Genomic DNA, 7,500 nt, shown 5'->3' with positions numbered 1-7,500 from the left:
AAAAGAAAGAAAGAGAGAGAGAGGAGAGGAAGAAGAGGAAAGAGAGAAAGAGAGAGAGAGAGAGAGAGAGAGAGAGAGAAGGGAAGAGAGAAAGAGCGAGAGAGAGAGGGAGGAAGAGAGGAAGAGAAGAAAGAGAGAGAGAGAGAGAGGGAGGGAAGAGAGGGGGAAGAGAAGAGAAAGAGAGAGAGAGAGAGAGGGAGGGAGAGAGAGGGGAAGGGAGAAGAGAGAGAGAGAGAGAGGGAGGGAGAGGGGGGGAAGAGAGAAAGAGAGAGAGAGGAGGGAAGAGGGAGAAAGAGAGAAAGAGAGAGAGAGAGGGAGGAAAGAGAGGGGGAAGAGAAAGAGAGAGAGAGAGGAGGAGAGGAAGGAAGAGAGAAAGAGAGAGAGAGAGAGGGGAGGAAGAGAGGGAAGAGAGAAAGAGAGAGAGAGAGAGGAGGAGAGGGAGGGAAAGAGAAAGAGAGAGAGAGAGGGAGGGAGGGGGAGGAGAGTGAAAGAGAGAGAGAGGGAGAAGAGAGAGGGGAAGAGAAAGAGAGAGAGAGAGAGTGAGAGAGAGGGAGGGAGAGAGGAAGAAAGAGAAAGGGAGGGAGGGAGGGAGAGAGGGAAAGAGAAAGGAGAGACAAGAGAGAGAGGGAGGAGAAGAGGGGGAAGAGAGAAAGAGAGAGAGAGAGAAGGGAGGGAGAGAGAGGGAGAGAAAGAGAGAGAGAGAGAGGGAGAGGAGGGAAGAAAAGAGGAAGGAGAGAGGGAAGAAAGAGAGAGAGAGAGAGGGAGGGAGAGAGGAAGGGAAGAGAGAAAGAGAGAGAGAGAGAGAGGGAGGAGGAGAGAGGGAAGAGAAAGAGAGAGAGAGAGAGGGAGGGAGAGAGAGGAGGGAAGAGAAAAAGAGACAGAGAGAGAGAGGGAGGAGAGAAGGGGGAAGGAAGAAAAAGAGAGAGAGAGGGAGGAGAGAGAGGAAGAAAGAGAGAGAGAGAGAGAGAGAGAGAGACGGAGAGAGAGAGATAGAGAGTGGAAGAGAGAGAGAGAGAGAGAGAGAGAGAGAGAGAGAGAGAGAGGGAGAGAGAGAGAGAGAGAGAGTGGGAGAGATAGAGAGAGAGAGAGTGGAAGAGAGAGAGAGAGAGTGAGAGAGTGGAAGAGAGAGAGAGAGAGAGAGAGAGAGAGAGAGAGAGAGAGAGAGAGAGAGAGAGAGAGAGAATGGAAAAGTAAGAGACAAAGAAAAAAATGGAAAAGAGATATAGATAGATAGACGGAGAGAAGAGAGACAGACACAGAGAGAGAGAGAGAGAGAGACAGGCAGACAGAGAGAGAGAGAGAGAGAGAGAGAGAGAAGAAGACAGAATGGAAAAGTAAGAGACAAAAGAAAAATAAAAGCAAAGAAAGATAGATAGACAGATAGATAGATAGACGGAGAGAGACAGACACACAGACACACAGACAGCCAGACAGAGAAATAGAGAGAAAGAGAGAGAGAGAGAGAGAGAAAAGAAACAGACAAATAAAAACGGTGATCAATAGAATGACTTTGAAAGAAACTCCATAAACCGGAGACGGAGGGAGGGACGGAGGGAGGGACGGAGGGGGGGAGGGAGGGAGGGAGGGAGGGAGGGAAGGAGAGAGGAAAGGAGGGAGGGAGGGAGGGAGGGAGGGAGGGAGGGAGGGAGGGAAAGGAGGGAAAACATTGTTGCAAATTTGCATATTCAACCGCCAGGAAACACCCTTGTAATATTCCACAGGTTCTTTAGCAACTGCCGTCTCCTTCTTCTACGTCTACGGTCTTTTCTCAAGTTCATTTTCCCGCAAGATGAGCAAAATGTTTTTTTTTTTATCTATTTATTTATTTATTCTTTCTTTCTTTCTTCTTCTTTTTTCTTTCTTTCTCCTTTCTTTTTTTTCTTTCGTTCTTTCTCTTTTCTTTCTTTCTTTCTTACTTTTTTCTTTCTTTATTTTTTTCTTTATTTATTCATTTTCTCTTTCTTTACTTATTTATTTATTTATATATTTTTTCTTTCTTCCTTTCTTTTCTATTTCTGTTCTCTTTCTTTCTTCCTTTTTTCTTTCTTTCTTTTTCTTTCGAATCATCCCTCTTGCAACCCAAGCTCCCATACACTCGCAAACATACGCCAAAAAAAAAAAAAAAACACGAAACACGCAAATACATAAACACAAACACAGACTAGAAGACAAACAGCGTTGCGTGTCCAGACAGATAAAACGAAACAGAACCACAATAAAAAAGAGGATAATAAATCACGCTTTAGATACACTCCACCGCACACCAACTCGTTTCATTTAAACACTTAGGAGTGTATTACGGCGCAGGGTGTATCTCGTCTGCTTTCCTTTCGTATGCGCGGAGCTTTCATAAATATGCGTTTTTTTTTTCATTTTCATTTCCATCACTTTCTTTATTTCGTGTTTTTTTTTTTTTTTTTTTGTCTTTCTTTCTTTCATTCTCTCTCTTTCTCTCTTTTTCTGTGTCTATTTCTCTCTTTCTCTCTCTTTTTCTCTCTCTCTTTCTTTCTCTTTCTCTCTCTCTCTCCAGCTATCTATCTATCTTTTCTATCTATCTATCTATCTTCCTTTTCCTTTTCTTTTCCTTTTTTTCTCTTTTTTTCATTCTCTCTCTCTGTCTCTCTCTCTCTCTCTCTCGCTCTCTCTCTCTCTCTCTCTCTCTCTCTCTCTCTCTCTCTCTCTCTCTCTCTCTCTCTCTCTCCCTCTCTCCCTTTCCCTCTCCCTTACGCACTCTTTTTCTCACTCATTCTTTCTCTTTCTCATTAATCAGTTTTTTTTCCAGTCTTTAAAAGCCCATTCTGCTTCTCAAAAGAAATACTAACCGCAGCTTAGGTAATACGAACGTAATAAGCTGCCACTCCACTTAAGGTGACCAAGTGCGGTGCCATGCAAGCTCTCCTCCCCTTTACTCTTCCCACTCCCACTCCTACTCCCTCCTCTCGCACTCCCACCCCTATTCCCCTTCCCAACCTCCTCCTCTTCCTACTCCTCCTTCCCCCTTTCCCTCTTCCTTTCCCTTCCCCTCCCCCTCCTACTCCCCCTGTCCTCCTCCCCTTCCACTCCACTCCCATCCCCTGTCCCTCCTATCCCTCCCCCTGTCCCTCCCACTCCTCCTGTCCCTCCATACTTCCTCCTTTCCCTCCCCTCCCACTCCCTCTCTCCCCCTGTCCTCCCTTCCACTCCCTTCCTCCTATCCCTCTCCCACTCCTCCCCTCCTCCCTCCTACTCCTCCTTTCACTTCCCCTCCCACTCCTCCCTCCCACTCCTCCTTGTCCCTCCTCCCTCCCACTCCTCCTTTCCCTCCCACACCTCCTCTCTCCCTCCCACCACTCTCTCCTCCCCACAACTCCTCCTCCCTTTCCCTCCTCCCTCCTACTCCTCCCTCCTTCCCTCCCTCCCCACCCTCTCACTTGTCCCTCCTCCCACCCTCTCCTCCCTCCCACTCCCCCACCCTCTCCCTCCCCACGCGCGTGGGATCCGGACCAACCCTGTAATTATGATCTATCAGTAGCGTGAGTGTGTCTGCGCGCTGTGTTTGCTGATGAATAATAGATGGCTCTGCTGCGCTCTCGACACGCGTTGTCACTCGTAACAATGGCGAGCGGTTACTCCTCCTCCAGTTTCTCTTCCTCTTTCCTTTTTTTTTTTTTTTTTTTTTTTTGGGGGGGGGGGGTATCACTTGATTATTTTTCGTCTAGTTTCTCTTTCTCTATTTTTTTTTTTTTAAGTGGGGGTATCATGATTATTTTCTCGTCTAGTTTTTTTTTCTTCTTTTCCTTCTCTCTTTCATGTAGATTTACTCCTCCTTCAGTTTCTTTTTAAACTTTTCCTTCTCTTCTCTCCTCTAGTTTCTCTTTTTTTCTCTCTCTCTCGCGGTTACTTCTCTTCCACTTCCTCCTCCTCCTTCTCTCTCTCTCTCTCTCTCTCTCTCTCTCTCTCTCTGTCTCTCTCTCTCTCTCTCTCTCTCTCTCTCTCTCTCTCTCTCTCTCTCTCTCTCTCTCTCTCTCTCTCTCTCTCTCTCTCTCTCTCTCTCTCTCTCTCTCTCTCTCTCTCTCTCTCTCTCTCTCTCTCTTTCTCTCTCTCTCTCTCTCTCTCTCTCTCTTCGTAAAAATGTCTCGGTCTTATTCTTTCTCTCTTCTTCTTGCTGTGTCCTTTGATTTGATATTCACCTCTTTTTACCGAAAGAGAAAATGGGCGTGGAGGGATGTCTGGGGAATAGAAAGGCGAATATATTCTATAAACACAATGACCTCGTAAATGCCTTCGACTCCGGTTTAAAGAAAAAAAACTATAAAAAAACGGAATTCTATCGACCTCCTCCTCGCTCTCATAAAAAAGAAGTATAAGAGGGAGAGATGTTGCAAAAGAGGATCGCGTGCGTCGCTCCCAACTCCGTGTAACTCGGATCTGATCGTCTGTGTATGGATCATGCGAGCCCTCTTTTGTTCGGAGTCCCTTCCTTGTTTATTCTGTCGTTTATACACCTTTTCCTCTCCCTTATACAATATTCATACGCGCAAACACGCCACAAACGCCAAATAAATCGAAATGACACATCCTCACATATACGGAATCAACGGAAGAGCAAGAGTACAAAGAAAAGAGAGAGAGACATAAAAAACAAATGAAAATAAGATCTAAAAAAAAAAGAAAAATGGCGCGAACTTCTTTCCCCCGCGGAGGTGTCTGAGACGGGCGGTCATGCGGTCTGGCCAAGTGTACACCCGAGGACGCATGATTATTATCACAGTGAGCGCATGACGGTCAACAGGGTATTACAGACACCGGGAAATTACGATAATGGGGCCTCGGGCTGCGGTAATGGCGGGTCCCCACAGGCATACACCCCCGACCTAATGGTAATCAGGCCGGGGAGAAGAGGAGGGGAGAGAATGGGAAGGAAGGGGAAGAGGAGGAGGAGAAGGGGGAGGACAGATAGGAAGAGGGGAAAGGGGAGGAGGAGAAGGGGGAGGACGAATGGAAGAGGGGGGAGAGGGGGAGGAAGGAAGAGAGGAGGGAGGGGAAGGAAGGCTGGGAAGGAAGGGGAAGAGGAGGAGGAGGAAGAGGGAGGACGGAGGTAGGGAAAGAGGGGAAAGGGGAGGAGGAGAGAAGGTGGAAGAGGAAAAGAGACGAAGGAAATAGAGGGAATAGGGGAGGAGGAGGAAGGAGGAGGGAGAGAGATGGGAAGGAAGGAGAAAAGAGGAGGGAGGAGGAGGAAGGGGAGAAGGACAGGTAGGAAGAGGGGGGAGAGGGGAAGAAGGAGAAGGGGAAGAGAGAGAGGGAGAAAGAAGAGAATGCGAAAAAGGAGGAAGAGGAAGAAGGGTAGGAAGAGGAGGAAGGAAGGGTAGGAAGAGGAATGAGGGGGGAAAAGATGAAGGAATTAGAAGAAATGGGAGGAGAGGAGGGAGAAGGAGGAAAAGGGGGTAGGAAGAAGGGAAATAGGATAGAAAGGAAAGAAAGGTAGGGAAGGAGGAGTAGGGGAACAGGGGGAAAAGATGAGGGAATGGGAAAAAGAGGAGGAGAGGGGGAGAGGTAGAAAGAGGGGAAAGGGGAGGGGGAGGGAGGGGAGAGAAGAAAGGGAAATGAACAGAGGGGAGAAATGTAGGATGAAGGAAGAGTCTAATTTTAGCTTCATGAGAGGGGAGATAATCACAAAAATAAGTTTAGAATAGATGCACTTTGCGCGTGTCTGTGTATGTGTATTTGTGTGCGTGCGTGTGCGTGTGCGTGTCTGTGTGTGTGTGTGAGTGTGCGTGTGCGTGTCTGTGTGTGTGTGTGAGTGTGTGTGTGTGTGTGTGTGTGTTTGTTTGTGTATGTGTGTATGGGTATGTGTATTGTGTGTGTTTGTGTGTGTGGATCGTGTGGGTATGTGCGTCTGTGTATGTGTATTGTGTGTGTGTGTGTGTTTGTTTGTATCGTGTATGTTTGTGTATGGGTATTGTGTATGTGCATTGTGTGTGTGTATGTGTGTTTGTGTGTATCGTGTGTGTATGTGTGTGTTTGTGTATGGGTATTGTGTATGTGTACTGTATATGGTTATTGTGTGTGTGTGTTTGTGTGTGTATGTGTGTGTGTGTGTGTCCGTGACCATTAGTGTTTTGTTAAAGATTACTTAATCACACACATAATTATGTTTTTTATGTCAACAAATGTGTGTGTACATAATATCAGAATCCGCGCTTTCATATATCTAACTGCTAATGAAGTTATGATGATGTCTTGTCCTAATTACACAGAAACAGGGTGTGATTTAACTCCCACCCCTCTCTCTTTTTCTTTCTCTCTCTCTCTCTCTCTCTCTCTCTCTCTCTCTCTCTCTCTCTCTCTCTCTCTCTCTCTCTCTCTCTCTCTCTCTGCTACTCTTCTCTCTTTCTCTCACTCACTCTCTTTCTCTCTCTCTCTCTCTCTCTCTCTTTCTCTCTCTCTCTCTCTCTCTCTCTCTCTCTCTCTCTCTCTCTCTCTCTCTCTCTGTCTCTTGCTGCCTGTTCTCTGTCTCTGTCTGTCTCTGTCTCTGTCTCTTTCTCTCTCTCACTCTCTCTCTCTCTCTCTCGTCCTCTGTCTCTCTCTCTCTCTCTCTCTCTCTCTCTCTCTCTCTCTCTCTCTCTCTCTCTCTCTCTCTCTCTCTCTCTCTCTCTCTCTCTCTCTCTCTTTCGTCTCTCTCTCTCTCTCTCTCTCTCTCTCTCTCTCTCTCTCTCTCTCTCTCTCTCTCTCTCTCTCTCTCTCTATATATATATATATATATATATACATGTACATACGTATATATATGTATATATACGTATATATATATGTACGTATAACATATATATATATATATATATATATATATATAGATATAACGTATATATATATCAATTTATATATATATATATATATATATATATATATATATATATATATATATATATATATATATATATATATATATATAAATTAATATATATATATATATATATATATATATATATATATATATATATATATATATATATATATATATATATATATATATATATATATATATATATATATATATATATATATATATGTATATAGTAATATATATATATTTAATTATATATATATATATATATATTTATATATATATAAATTAATATATATATATATATATATATATATATATATATATATATATATATATATATATATATATATATATATATATATATATATATATATAACTTTAGTATATATATATATATATATATATATGTCTCTCTCTCTCTCTCTCTCTCTCTCTCTCTCTCTCTCTCTCTCTCTCTCTCTCTCTCTCTTTCTCTCTCTCTCTTCTTTCTTTCTCTCTTTCTTTCTTTCTTTCTTTCTTTCTTTCTTTTTCCTTTTCTTTTTTTCTTCTTTCTCTTTCTATTTCTTCTCCATTATCTCCCTCCACTCCCTCCCTCCTCCTCCCTCACCTCCCTCCCTCCCCCTCCCCCTCTCCCTCTCCCCCTCCCCCTCACCATCACCCTCCCCCTCCATTTC

This window comes from Penaeus vannamei, chromosome 5, assembly GCF_042767895.1.
Source record: "Penaeus vannamei isolate JL-2024 chromosome 5, ASM4276789v1, whole genome shotgun sequence".
Classification (NCBI taxonomy): Eukaryota; Metazoa; Arthropoda; class Malacostraca; order Decapoda; family Penaeidae; genus Penaeus; species Penaeus vannamei.
This window is presented reverse-complemented; position numbering follows the sequence as displayed.